The sequence below is a fragment of the Cydia fagiglandana genome, chromosome 12 (assembly GCF_963556715.1).
Source record: "Cydia fagiglandana chromosome 12, ilCydFagi1.1, whole genome shotgun sequence".
Lineage (NCBI taxonomy): Eukaryota > Metazoa > Arthropoda > Insecta > Lepidoptera > Tortricidae > Cydia > Cydia fagiglandana.
In genome coordinates, this window is record NC_085943.1 from 10,470,876 (window position 1) to 10,486,678 (window position 15,803).

Genomic DNA, 15,803 nt, shown 5'->3' on the forward strand with positions numbered 1-15,803 from the left:
TTTTTACATAAGAAAACTGTGATTTTAAATATGGGCAAGGTAAAATTACTTGTTGTTTGTGTATTATTACCTGTAAAATTAGGTAATATTTCATGTTATTAGGGGATATTTTTCTGTAAAATTCAATACAAATTCTGTACATTTACGGTAATTCTCCGGATTTAGTTATTAACCATTCGTTAGTTTTTTTTCTTATGTATTTTAATTAATGCAGCCTGTCTGCAGACTGCATTTATTAAAATACATAAGAAAACAAATACCAACTTGCTAATAGCAAAATCCTGAGAATTATCGATAGCATGTAAATGTACAAAATTTGTATTGAATTCTTTAGGAAATATCGCCTAATAACATGTAAAACGAACTAATTTTATCAGTCATAATATACAAACAACAAGCAATTTACAGTTTGGAGGTTATTTAATAAAAAACAAAATTACAAAGAAATAAATTTATTGATTTTCACACACTAAAATTATAGAGCACACGCGTATATACACGTCTACGTGCATATTATTATTATTTATTCTGTGACAGAGTACAAAAAGTAGAAGACATACGACACTATAAATTATATCTTATGTACATAAGTACTTCTTATGAATTAGTCTTATAAAAGTTTCGGTTAATAAGGCCTATGTGAATCTAATGCGTGAAACCTATACCATTTCAAGTAACGAATTGTCTGAAAATGTTTGTTACTGACATTAATTATAGTTAGTTTTTTTAGCATTAGAAAGAACTTGCAAGAAGTTAAGCGATCTTGACATGTCTTTTAATTGAAAAACGCTTTTTAAAAATCAAAAACTATTACTTATGACTTCCTTCTTTAGGATTTATTTTAAAAATATAGGTACCTTTGTATAAATTCTAATGTGTTTTGACAGTCCACTGGATATAGTGGATATTCCATATTCAAGTTGCAGTAAGCCGCCATCAATAGTTGTAACGACGTAGGCAGAATCTCAGTTTCGCTAACAATCGTTTTTTCTACCAGCAAGTAATATAATTATATTTTCATTATCTGTGGACAAAAAACATAATGGTTAAAACAGGTAATATAATAGGCCCCCAAATTTAATACTTCCTCCTCAAATAAGATAATTTATCATATTACGTTAAGTGGCACTACTAGGGAGTAAGGGTACAAGTCTCGGGCAGCGCAGTTTTAAAAGGATGTAAGTTCCATGCCCCTTTTACAACTAAGCTACGCGACACTTGTACCCTTTTTCACTAGGGCCACAGGTTTATTCAATACATTTACGTTTTAACACTGTATGTTTCATATAGATTATATTATGATTAATTATAAATTATATGAAACATACAGTGTTATGCTTCGCAGGTAAGGCATTTTATCATTGTAATAATAATTAAGTCTCACCTAAAAATACAATGTTAGGCGCAGCTATTTCGGATAGCTCTGCAACTTGAACCCTGGTTAATGGTTCCTGGAAAAGAAAAAGTTAATAAGATTAGTAAATGGAACTACTATATTTAGGATGGTACCTCATCTGGAAGAAAATGGATTATGAATTCTATCTTGGGTATTGCTCTCCCTCTATGTGACGGATGATCAAAATAGCGTGGGCCTATGTTGCACCAAACGTGAGTTCCACTAGGTACAGCCAGGGTTCAGCATCAGCTCTATCTTGTCAACTTCAAGCGTCAAATTTTTAAATTGACATCGTACTGCAAAATAAATGTGGTTTGAGTCAGCACATTAATGCTTAACAGTAGGTATCCAATTATAGTCTATTCTACAATACACTACATTCTACAATTACACAAAAAATATTTCATTACGAAAAGTCAAATTAATTTAGATTTACTCACCTTTTTCAATGATATTTTTTAAAATTGGGTCCATTATTGGAACAGCTTTCTTGATTGTTTGGTCTACTGACCAAATTTTAATAACGGGCATGTTTTACTGTAAAAGAATAAAACAATTTATTAGTGTTGGTGACTATTTAATTAACCTACACAATCAAGCATGTACTAATATCGTTTTATATTTAGATGTACTTAGCTAATAAATACTTACATTTTTTTAATGGCATACGACGAAAGCGGCTGCTCCAAGATTTGTAGATCAGGTCTGATCCACCCTGGACGTGGACAGGACACGATATCAACTGGACTTTGTAAAGGACGCCGAGGAAACCGTTAGAAAAAAGTTGAACCGCGAACCCTTTCTGGAAGTACATAACGTTTTGAGGTCTAATGCAGATTTCACTAGATATTCGATGCAAGAAAATAAAGGTATATCTAATACTTATATTTACCTGTTTTCTTGTTTGCTATCTCCAATTTATTTACACGTTCACACAAGTACTACGTTCTACGCACAGCGAGTGAGCAAGCGCCATTTTGATGTGAACTCATGAACTGCGCAGCGCAGCTACAGGTTCGTGGCGGGGGGGGGGGGGTGCGCCTGACTAGCGATCGCGTGATCCATGTAGCTCGCGCGCCATTGGCGCGCGTTATAATATTGATCCGTGATTGGGTGTGTGCCAGTGCCGCACAAAATTCGTCCAATCCGCGAGTGCTAACGGATATGAATTCATATTTGAAGATTTATAGTTTATTTTTCGAAATTAATAATTAGGTACACAATTTTACCAATAATTGCTGACATTGGTACATATAAATAACATCGTAAGTTTTGTTGCTTCCAACTTTGATGCTGTAATTCACATTAAGGGGTTCCCTGGAGCCAATGAATGACCTATCTGAATCCCTTAGTTTTCTATTTTTTTTTTGTAGCTTATCATACGGTAAAGTTGAAAAGAATTTATGTACGAAATAGGTATCATTTGATATTTACCAATCGCTTTTCGGTGAAGAGGAAAACATGGTGAGGAAACCGGACTAATTCCAACAAGTTTCCTAGTTTCCCCTCTGGGTTAGAAGGTCAGATGGCAGTCGCTTCTGTAAAAACTAGTGCCTACGCCAATTCCCGGGATTAGTTGCCAAGCAGTTCCCAGGCTCCCATGAGCTGTGGCAAAAAGCTGGGATAGCGCGAGGAAGATTTATTATCATAGGGTAAAGTGCCCTATTACCAGCCACCTGCATTAATCGTTGAATAACTTTTATAATATGTCCAAAACTACACGGAATGTTTGTAAGTATACACGGTGTAACATGAGGAAACCGAATAGCTTTAACCACGCATTTCTGAGGTCAAAAGAAAGAAAAAATGTAATATGAGTTTAGGTATACTTCACCAAAAAAAAAATTTTTGTTCTTGTTTTGTTTTTTCAATTTCTTGAATGTACATGTACATAAAAATAAATGTTATTTGATGTTGATTGGTAAACTTTTCACTTAAAATTGATTTTTACATTTTTTTTTCATAAAACCTACTTTTTGCAAAGCGTTACTTGTCACTTTTTGATATCTATCAAGAAGGATATTTTAGACTACGTCCCATAGCAGCAATATCACCAACAAAAAGGTCTTTTACACTGTGTAACAATAAAAACTTGTTTTTTTTTTTTAATTAATATTATCTCTGAAACTAGGCGAATTTCAAAAAAGTTTATAGGACATTTTTGTCTCTAAATATGATCAGGAATACGCAGTTAAAATTATTCGGTTTAAAATATTTCGGTTTCCTCATGTTACACGGTGTATTTGTCCGCGATTATCTCGCGTTTAGCTGAACCGATTTTGATGTGGTTTTCAGAAAAGTGTTTGTTACATTCGGGAGAAGGTATTAGTATACATAGAGCTGAGCTGATGCTGAACCCTGGCCGTACCTAGTGGAACCAGAAAAGACAAAACTGTGGAAAAATACAATTGGACAGCGCGGCAATGCCGCCAGCCTTCTTGGCACCCTGCCCAAAGGCACAGAGCTGGAGCCAGGTTTTTATTTATAATTTTAGTTTATATTGTAGTTAGTTGTAGCTTTATGTAGTTTTTAATTACATGTAGTTAATAATTTTTTGTAACATATTTGCTGTGACTTAATTTTTTAATAAAAAGAGACGTCATGATCGATTACCTTTTTTCTAATTGGGGCATTTTACCCTATCCCATATTTACTTAAAAATTAATTGGGAGGAAAACTAACTTTTTATCCCGCCAGGTGGTGGTGGCGAATTAGCGACTTTACCTCGCTTTGACATAAAAACTGTCAAACCACATACATTTTTTGTAAGTTATTCTATTCTTGTAAAATTTTCTCAAAAATGCCTATGTCTGATATGAATATTTGACATATTTATTTTTAGAGACGTCAAAGACGAACCCAAATAAATAGGTACCTACCTAGATATGTATGTAGATTTCGTATTAAGTAACTAAGTATTTCTATCTTTACATAATATTAATGAATCTATTTATCTTTAAGTAGGTATTAGTAGTAACGGTGTGGTGTGAGCACAAACCGATTTTGCCTAAAATTAATTAGGTAAGTACAGTCACCTGCAATAATATGTTACTCTTCGAAGGCCGCAATAATATGTGACACGCTCTTATGGCTCTACAGATAAGGTCGTGTCAGATATTTTTGCGGCCTTTGAAGAGTAACATATTATTGCAGGTGACTGTACCTACTTACTAAGTAAGTACCTAAGTACCTTCTTAATTTCGAGCGCACGGGCGGCATTCTCAGCAGGTTTCTGTTTCTTTGTCCAATGTGTGTTTTGTCTCACATTTTGCTTGAGAGAAAGAGAGTGAGATGCCATGACATTGGACAAACATATCATTGGACACATTACCGCACCGCACCAAGGTCATTGCGACGCACCCATAAGTAAGACCTTGACAACAACCTTGACAATGTCCTTGGTGCGGTGCGGTAATGTGTTAGCACTGTTAGCAGCTTTATGGTAACATTCCATTTCTAACCGCAGCTGCACTACCGGTACTGAACGCGTCGCTGTCATTGTCAATTTCCATAGTAAAATTGACAGTAATGCAGCTGCGGTTAGAAATGGAATGTTACCATTAGGCATTAAGTAGTTTGTATTCTATTCTATGTATTTAGGTAAAGGATAACTCACGCTCACGTTAGACCGGGCCGCATCCGGGCCGGAGCTTCCGGCGCTTAGGTACGTTTCTATGACATGACAGGCGAACACGTGATGCATTCCATAGAAAACGATGCGCCGGAAGCTCCGGCCCGGGCACGGCCCGGTCTAACGTGAGTCACCCTTAATGGGTACTCGTATGTTACCAGACGAACTCGCGGGCAAGAGCTAGGAATTCATAAATGTGAAAAAAACCGGACAAGTGCGAGTGGGACTCGCCCACCGAGGGTTCCGTACTTTTTAGTACTTATTCTCTTTATTTATTTTTCTTCTTAAGTTAGGTTAATTATAATATGAATATAAAAGTAAAATATAAAAACACTTACAAAATAATAAAAAGAAGTTATAAACACACAGTACTTATTTATTGTTATCACTCACACTTAATAATGAGAGAGTGAGATGCACTGACATTGGACAAAGAAATTGAATGCAAATTTGACAGGTGGAATACCACCCTAAGGGCCCCTTGCACCATTCCACTAACCCGGGGTTAACCGGTTAAATCAGGAGTTACCTTGGTTACCAGTACAATTTGACACTGGATTAACGGTTTAACCGGTTAACCTCGGATTAGTGGGACGGTGCAAGTGGCGCTAAGTTAGTTAAGTAGTAGTTTGGTATTTTTACTTTTATGCTGTGTAACTTGTTTGAAATAAAATAAATAAAAATGTAATGTAAAGACACACATTGAAATAGTAAATTTGCAGAACCTTAAGGAAATATTGGAAAATTTCATTGTATTGTTTTTAATTTTACTGGCATTTTTTTGAATATTACATAATAGATAAGTAAATTTACATAAAAAAAAAATTCACGAAAGTAGGTAAAATCACGACACTTATGTAAAGTTCCCCGCGGTACGCGTGTTGTTTGCTGTTGGTGCTGTTGTTGATGTATTGTTGTTGGTAATGTTGTTGTTGCTGTTGTAATTGTGTATAGTAGTTTGTTTTCCAAAGGGAAAAAGAAATAAAGTTGTACTTTTGCTAGGACAAAAAGATCCGCTTGCGAGCACTTCATTCCTGCAGCTCGGCCTTCGGCCTCGCGTGTTTGGGAAATCGAAAAGGACGCTCCGGGCCTTCGGCCCTACGCGGAGCTCGGCCTTCGACCTTCGCTCTGCCGTGTCACGCCTAACTCCGTTAACTCGAGTTACATGAGTTACGAATAACCAGTCTAAATCGTCTTAAAAACCATTAAATATATATCTTCTATAAGAAAATTTTGAAAATCTTCATTATTTACTGAGAAAAGCATATGGCTAACTCATGTAACTTCATTTTTTTGCCGATAGCGTCAGGCACAACTCAGTTAACTTAAGTTGTATGACTGACACAACCAAAATATCAACATCGTTTCTTAAGTTACCGGAGTTAGGCATGACTGGCCGAGCGCTTGATTTATACGACAACAATATTCCTATAGTAATACGTGTCACGTCTGATCACGCGAATGTCAAGTAACTTGACTTACATGACTTCGTGTGACCACTATAGTATGGAAGAGTTGATCATGCGGAAACATTTAATTCGAATAAAATGAAAACTATTCAATTATGCGAAACAAAAATTAAAGGGCCCAGTCTGTGACCATATTTCCTACATGTAGATAAGATAAAATAAAAAAATTACGACGAACCGTCAACGATAACAGCATTTGAATCTTTAAAACTTTAAACGTAATTATCTCGAAACTCGACTTTTAAAGTTACATGAGATGCGCGTGACACGGCAGCGCTGGGTTTCGAAGCTCAGCGCCGCGTTAAAAACTGCCAGGGTCCCTCTATAAAGGTCGAGCACCACCTAGGTCTGACCGTTTGGCCGGCCCGTCCAACATTTTTCTGACCGGAAGCGGTAGACCAAAAGTCGGAATTTTCTGGAGATCACGAGACCGCCCTCTATATGAAACTGTCAAAGTCTAACACACCACGAACCTCCTTCTGGGAGAACAATTGTGTCATCAGTCAGTCGTATTGCAGCTTTATATAATATAGAAAAATACGTAGATAATAAAATTATTTTTGTCCCTGACATTCCATGTAATTTTACAGATTTTATGTAAAAGTCCATTGTCTTAGTGATTACTATACAATACATATTGAATATGTAAAAAAAACATATTCACGGCCTCCTTAGCCTATTAGTTGATAGTGACCCTGCCTATAAAGCAGGACGTCCCGGGTGTGCATCCTGGTCAGAGCATTTATTTGTGTGTCTATTATCACGTAATATATTTGTTCATCAGGAGTTATGGATGTTGCCTATGTATTCAAGAATGTATCGATTATACATTTATACCTAAAGTGCCCACAACACAATCCTTATTGAGCTTACTGTGGGACTAGGTTAATTTGTGTAAAATTGTCCTATATATTATTTATTTATTTTACCAGTAAATATACAGAAAATATGTAGGTATACCATTAAGAAGATATTGGTAAATTTCATTATATTGTTTGTAATATTACTGACATGTTTCGGAATATTACATAAGACTTAAGTAAATTTACATAAAAATGTATTTTTCAAAAGAAATAATAAATTTGCGAGATTTTTATGTAAAATACCCGTTCCAATTGTTAAAAATCAATTGTAGTATACAGATATTTATGTAAACGGGCATTTCTTAGTGACTATTACATATGTATCGTGTAAAAAGACACATTTGAACAGGAAGTTTACAGAAAATTTGTAAAATTAAAAAAATGTTGGGAAATTTCATTATGTTTTTTGTAATTTTTCTGATATTTTTCGGAATATTACATAAGAAGTAAGTAAATTGTAATAAAAATGTGTTTCTCAATAAAAAATGGTAAGATTACGAGATTTTTATGTCAAATTCCCGATTTAATTGTTAAAAACACATTAAAAAAGTATTTGTCCCAAAAGTTCCATGTAATTTTACAGATTTTATGTAAACGTTCATCTCTTAGTAATTATTACATATTTATTATGTAAAAATACCATTAAAACAGTAATTTCTACAGAATATATATGTAAAATGAAGAAATGTTGGGAAACTTCATAATGTTTTTTGTGATTTTAATGACATTTTTTGGAATTTTACATAAGACGTGAGTAACTTTACACAAAAATGTAATTTTCACAAAATTAGGTAAAATTATGAGATTTTTATGTAAAATACCCATTTTAATTGATATAAACACATAAAAAAATGTATTTGTCCCAAACATTCCATGTAATTTTACAGATTTTATGTAAACTTCTAACTCTTAGTGATTATTATATATTTATTATGTAAAGCGACACATTTAAACAGTAAATTTACAGAAAATATGTAAAATTAAAGAATTTTTTGGAAATTTTATATTATTGTTTGTAATTTTCCTGACATTATTCCGAATATTACATTACACGTAAGTAAATTTACACAAATATGTAATTTGAAAAAAAAATGGTAAAATTACGAGATGTTTATGTAAAATTCTCTTTTTAATTGTTAAAAACACATAAAAAAAAGTATTTTCCCAAACATTCCATGTAATTTTACAGATTTTATGTAAACTTCCATCTCTTAGTGATTATTACATATATGTTATGTAAAAAGACCATTTAAACAGTAAATTGAACAGAATATATGTAAAATTAAAGAAATGTTGGGAAATTTCATAATGTTTTTTTGTAATTTTACTGATATCTTACGGAATATTACATAAGACGTAAGTCAATTTACATAAAAATTTATTTTTCACGAAAATAGGTAATATTGCGAGATTTCTAAGTAAAATTCCCTCTTCAATCGTAAAAAATACATACCAAAATGTATTTATCCCGAACATTCCATGTAATTTTACATATTTTATGTAAATATTCATGGCTTAGTGATTATTACATAAATTTTATGTAAAACTACATAAAAATTATTGATTTTACCGAAAAAATGAAAAATTTACGAGAATTACGTAAAATGTCATATTTTTCCGTAAATTTCCCAGATTTTTCGGGAATTTTACAGGATTATGTAATTTTTTTGCATGTAAAATTACATAATTTTTAACAGTGTACCTGATGCCTGATGGTTGACTGGTAGAGAATGCTTTTAGGCATTAAGTCCATCATTTGTACTTTATTGTGCAATAAAGTTTAAAATAAAATAAATTATGTAATTAATAATAATAATCTCTACTATTTAGGTGATATTTAACGAAACTCTGGCTGGTTACCTCTTCACGCTTAAACCGCTGAACTGATTTAGATAAATGAAGTTTGATATTTGTTTCCCATGACTGGTTGGTTCAAGTCTCGCCTCGGCTAGTATTTGCTTTAGTATGTTATGTGACAATAATTTTTACGATTAATCATTTCCGGTCACTTAATTAATTTTTACTTAGATATTCATTGCATAGTTCGGGTATAAAGTATAAATCGGTCGATATGAGCTTGGTCCTATTCACAATGTCTAGCTAGCCTATCATCTCAGCACAATATCGAATACCGTAAAACGGGGTGAATAGGTTTCGCGGGGAGAGGTGGGTGATGAATGGGGAGAGAAGGTTTGAGAGGGGGGTGAGAAGGGCTTTTAAGGCAACTGCTACAAAAATAATGTATTCCAATTTAAAATGGAGCTATAGTAATACGCATAATAAAAAAAAACGATCCAACAATCTTCCAAAATCACCTTTGTATGAAAACCCCTCTCACCCCAAATACGAGGCACTACGGGGTGAGGTGGGTTTTCCTCTTTATCGTCAAAGTTATGAAATGGAAAAACTAAAATACAAACGTCCGGAACACTTATTATATACACCATTCAGTTTTCATATGTAAAAATAAAATGTTATCGAGGTTTGAATTTCAGTTTTGACCTTAGTCACCCCATTTTACGGTAGCGGCTTGGCTATCAAACATTTTAATTAGTTAGAGTCTGTGCGGAAAGGGAAGAGTCGTGGAATGAATGGGGCTAAATACATTCCGCGACTCTTCTCTCTCGGAACAGACTATCTGTTAAAGGCCCAGGTGGAGATGGCGGGAAGACTTTGACGCCTTCCTTAACAACTGGCCAGAAGGAGCGCTAACCCGGGAGTTATGGAGAACCATGGGAGAGGCCTTTGTCCAGCAGTGGGACACTCAAATAGGCCAAGGAAAAAAATACAATAAGAATAAACGCCAACGGTTTCACTCACTTGAATTTGAAAACATGTCCGAAACATGTCGCCAATAGCGACTAAAAATTCAAGTGAGTGAAACCATTGTCGTATAAACAATTTAAAATATGTCTCACGAAAGTTTAATATCAAGAATAAACGCTGTACGTATTTAGAATTTCGCGCCATATTCTATTGACAAAATCGGCTTGCCATAGTATACCCATATGTGGTGGAGAAAATACAATACAATGTATGACACTTAATTTATTTTATCGGTCAATTTTAAATTCACGAGACTTCTTATACAGAATGGCTATAAAACTAAGTACATTCCCGTTGCCAGGGAGGTTTTGGGATTATACTGAGCAACTTTTACTATGGGACTAACCTCGAAATCCCGAAAAGAAATTTGGCTGTTTCATACATTTTGGTTGCTCTATTTTCTATGGGAGCTTATAGTAAATAGAGCAACCAAAATGTATGAGACATCCAAATTTATTTTTGGATTAAAATTTCCCTTGCAATGGGAATGCTCTCATTTTTAGGGTTCCGTACCCAAAGGGTAAAACGGGACCCTATTACTAAGACTTCGCTGTCCGTCCGTCCGTCCGTCTGTCACCAGGCTGTATCTCACGAACCGTGATAGCTAGACAGTTGAAATTTTTACAGATGATGTATTTCTGATGCCGCTATAACAACAAATAATAAAATAAAGATTTAAATGGGGCTCCCATACAACAAACGTGATTTTTGACCAAAGTTAAGCAACGTCGGGAGTGGTCAGTACTTGCATGGATGGGTGACCGTTTTTTTTTTTGCTTTTTTTTGTTGCATTGTTGTACGGAACCCTTCGTGCGCGAGTCCGACTCGCACTTGCCCGGTTTTTTAGCCATCCTGTATAGACCTATTATAAGACCTGAGGCGATATGTTTGATGGTAGGAGGGAATGTAACCTGAACGAGGCTTGGACGGTCGCCAACAGCTTCTATAACTGGTGAAGTTAAAAGACTAGCTTCTTTGTAAAACACTAGCTTTCATCCACTTCTGTGTGGCGAGATGTTTTATTATAGGGTGTACCATTTTTAAACTGCGTGGCTCTTAATGGAACTTACGCTCACATCTAAAAGACGCACATACAAACAGCAAAATGTACACGTACAGTCGCCACCAGATATATCAGAGCGGTCAAGGCGCTCACAAATATCTGAACACGCCTCTATTACCAAGGCGTTAGAGTGCGTGATCAGATATTGTGAACACCTTGGCCGCTCCGATATATCTGATTGCGACTGTACTAACTGTACATCGGTGGGCCTTATTACAAAAGGCATAAGATCCACCGATGTACAGTTAACAGTGTGGGCGATGGTAGAACAAAAGGTGTGAGGCCGATGCTGATTCAACAATATGTTCAATATGTTAAGGTTTTGATCCTGTCATGATACTAATGTTTATTGAACAAAATGAAAGTAATAGATTAAAATAAACTAAAACTACAAACAACATAAAATTAATACTAAAAAAAAAGAGGCCCAGGTTCTCAAGCGTCGCAAATATACGTCCTTACTTAAGGACTACGAGTTTGCGGCGCTCGCGGTAGAGACACTGGGCCCTTGGCCTTGGTCAGCCGACATGCAGGCCTTTGTGAGGGCCCTGTCGGGGCGGCTGATTGACGCCACACGGGACCCCAGAGCTGGCGCGTATTTCTCGCAACGAATCGCCCTGGCGGTTCAGCGAGGAAACGCCGCCAGCGTCATGGGTACAATGCCACAGGCGGATCTACTAGAGGGGGTATTCTTTTTATAATTAGGTTTTATTTTTATTTTATAGGTAAGTTTCTTTTATTTTAGTATTAATTTTATGATGTTTGTAGTTTTAGTTTATTTTAATCTATTACTGTCATGATACTTGTTAATGATCGCATACGCTTGGCGCGCGAGAAGTACACTGGGAGTCATTTCATTAGGCAACTTATTGGTACGCGTGAGATGCACTGCGAGCCGTCTCTACGTCGTATATACTAGATCAAAATTAAAACAAATTGTTAAATTAAAACCCTGTCCAAATTAAACTTTTTACTTTTAAAATATTTACCTCAATGCACTCGACCCTGAGGAAGGACCTCCGACGGGCCCGAAACATGTCGCCAATAGCAACTAAAAATACAAGTGAGTGTAACCGTTGTGATCTAATTAACTTATAACCTCGTTGTTTATATCTTCTTACATTATGGCTAGTTTATTCATTGTTTTATTTCACTCGTGATTAATGACTCGTTTGTGTTATTTATTTATTTATTTATTTATTTATTTATTTATTACAATATATTTACACAGCATTACAGTTCGCACCAGTGTTGCCCTTTAGTATAATTTTAAATAAATAGTTTCGGGTAACCTAACAAATTAAGAGCCCTTCAACGTGCACACCAGCGCCACAGCGTGATTATTTAAGTTTAACGAAAGATATTGAAAAAAGGGGCTACGTACTGTATTGTGTATATAAGTACCTTTTGAATACATCAAACTAGTTTTTGTGTTGTTCATCATCATCATCATCATCTCAGCCTATGTCCCACTGCTGGGCACAGGCCTCCTCTCGAGCGCGAGAGGGCTTGGGCTATAGTCCCCACTCTAGCCCAATGCGGATTGGGGACTGTGTTGTTGGTGATTTTGTGTTGTTGGTTTCGTCGATCTAGGAACTCAAAACAAAAACGGCCGTTTTAACTTTGGACGCATAGATTGACGAATCCAGCAACACAAAAACTAGTTTGATGTATTCAAAAGGTACTTAAATACACAATACAGTACGTAGCGACCCCTTTTTTTCAATATCTTTCGTTAAATCTAAATAACCACGATTATTTAGCTGTGGCGCTAGTGTGCACGTTGAAGGGCTCTTAAACCACCAATGCAAAGCCACAATCTATTTTATAGCTGGTCTCGACGGAATACTTCCATTCCAGCAAAGCACATTACCGCCGTGCACGTACCGGTAATAGTGCTAACCACTGTGCGAGAATTACCTTCTTACTGCGACGTTTTAACGGCTTCATTTACTGGCGACAATGTTTTTAATACCTACTTACATAATATGTGACGTCTATGAAAAGGGACTTTATTGTCGATGGAGCTTACGCCTTTAAATTTCTCCGATATAAATATAATGCCGCGCCGCTGTGCGGCGTAAGCGCCATCGACAATAAGGTCCCTTTTCATAGATAATGCCCTATATTATTTTGTAAATCTATTCATCATTAACTTTTAGCCCAACTTTTTCAAACAGTGAGTATTCTATCTCTACCGAATACTGGTGTCTAATGTCTTACTTTAACTTACAAAATTGTGTCTAATGTGAAATGTCTAATTATTACTATAAATGGAAATGCTGCTAGCATCCTTGGTACAATGCCTCAAGGGCCTAGTTTTATTTAAGATAGGTATTAATTTAGTTTAGTAGTACCACTGTGTATATATTTTATGTAATGTTCTATAATATTAAGAGAAAGGTGAACACGTAAGTAACGGCAATTTTTTATTAGCTCTATTCCCTAAGAAATCGCTGTCAAACGAAAGCTTCGATAGTTTTCCTCGGGCAAAATAATATTCGTATGTTTCTTATCATTTAATTTACATATTTTTTTCTCCATGAAAGTATAACTTTATTTGAATTTTTTCTAATGGAGATTGGTTGCCAAGGGGCTGTCCATAAAGTCATCATCATCATCATCTCAGCCATAAGACGTCTACTGCTGAACATAGGCCTCCCCCTTGGACCTCCATACGCGCCGGTTGGAAGCGACCCGCATCCAGCGTCTTCATCCATAAAGTACGTCATTTCAAATTAGGGGGATTGCTATCGGATGACGGTAGCATGACGTAGGAGGAAACGGGGTCATTCGAAGCATGATTTTTGGATGATTGTAAGGGAGGGGGGGGGTCCAAATCGTCAAAAAACGATGACGTAATTTATGGACAGCCTCCAACGTGTCGGCCGGTTTCACATTGCAAAGGCGCAGGCCAGGTAGAAACATCATTTATACCGATTACAGCGACGTCCATCAGGATTCAAGATTAATATTGACCATCGTAGTTCTAAAACTAACTAATTAATTGATAAATGGCGCCAAATGGATATTACAGCATAGTAGCATAGGCACAGATCACCTCTACACGATGGAGCAAAACAACACGTGGCGTACTTACCTATTAACCTAAACCTATTTATGTTATATAGGTTACCTTTTACTTATAACAACTGTAGAAATCCTAAACAAATAGGACCGGTTACTACTTAATTATTTAGTTTCGGCAGCCATACGAGGTTTAAGCGAGTATGACACTTAAAGCAAAAGGATCAGAATCGTTAACTATATGTGCCTTTTACAACTTTAATTACTTTAAGATATCTTACACAAATACGACCGACATGAAATGTATCACTTACCTATACTTTAGCTTCAGGCGATTTTAAGCCTTATTACAAAGGGTAAGGGTTAAATTCGGATGGCATGGAGGTTTAATAATATTTCCGTCAGTATCCCCGCGGTCAATTGGTCTCGCTGGAAGCGGGCCAAAGTCACATGTTCGTGTTTTACCCCGGGCGAAGGAGCTTTCGACGTGGTAATTGCAACATTTAAACTGAATTAGGTAAATAAAGAATACAGAGTAAATAAAGGATATTTATTTATCAGATAAAACCTTATTAACAATTATCAATGTCCTGTGACTCCACACTAGGCTATGCCTGTCACGTGGTAGCCGAATTCGTTATTCGTAAGCTAAAGATTTTCTATTTTTATGTGAAAATCTTAATGCGGTTTACAGAATACATCTACTTACCTAGTTTCAACAGTATAGTTCTTATAGTTTACTTAGGACAGACGGACAGACATCACAAATCTATTAAGGGTTCCGTTTTTTGCCATTTGGCTACGGAGCCCTAAAAACATACAAGGTCGTCCGTTCAAAATTTATACTCCGTCATGAAATAGATACATTTCCCGCCGCGCTAGTACTGAACTAACCAAAAAACCGTATCAAAAAAATAAAAACCTTGCTGATTTGTGTAAAATCGTTGGCTGCTCCATATATCAAGTTTCTTTGCAATTTTGTGAGGATCTGCAAATCGGGTCGGTTTTCGCCCTTAGCAGTTCTTATAACTTACCGCGCACACTGATACGATGAACCAGTATATGGTTAACATAATAATATGAAGAATATAACATAAAAACGATAAAAGTATCTTTTTAGGGTTCCGTACCCAACAGGTAAAACGGGACCCTATTACTAAGACTTCGCTGTCCGTCCGTCCGTCCGTCCGTCCGTCTGTCACCAGGCTGTATCTCACGAACCGTGATAGCTAGACAGTTGAAATTTTCACAGATGATGTATTTCTGTTGCCGCTATAACAACAAATACTAAAAACAGAATAAAATAAAGATTTAAATGGGGCTCCCATACAACAAACGTGATTTTTGACCAAAGTTAAGCAACGTCGGGAGGGGTCAGTACTTGGATGGGTGACCGTTTTCTTTTTGCTTTTTTTTGTTTTTTTTTTTGCATTATGGTACGGAACCCTTCGTGCGCGAGTCCGACTCGCACTTGCCCGGTTTTTTTTTTAGAACAGAACATAAATAAATGTTCTACATAGAAATTAAA

At 35.9% G+C, this 15,803-nt stretch overlaps 1 protein-coding gene and 1 long non-coding RNA gene across 3 annotated transcripts in view; both read right to left on the reverse strand.

The window, feature by feature from the left end:
• Positions 1-15,803, reverse strand: part of LOC134669553 (furin-like protease 1) — a 352,565-nt gene that overhangs the window by 126,631 nt on the left and 210,131 nt on the right. The gene's annotated exons all lie outside the window — the stretch shown is intronic.
• On the reverse strand, positions 437-1,660 carry LOC134669241 (uncharacterized). Its single transcript, XR_010098881.1, has 2 exons — positions 1,385-1,660; positions 437-1,024 (listed from the first exon to the last, which is right to left on the reverse strand). It is a non-coding gene; the product is annotated as an uncharacterized LOC134669241 (long non-coding RNA).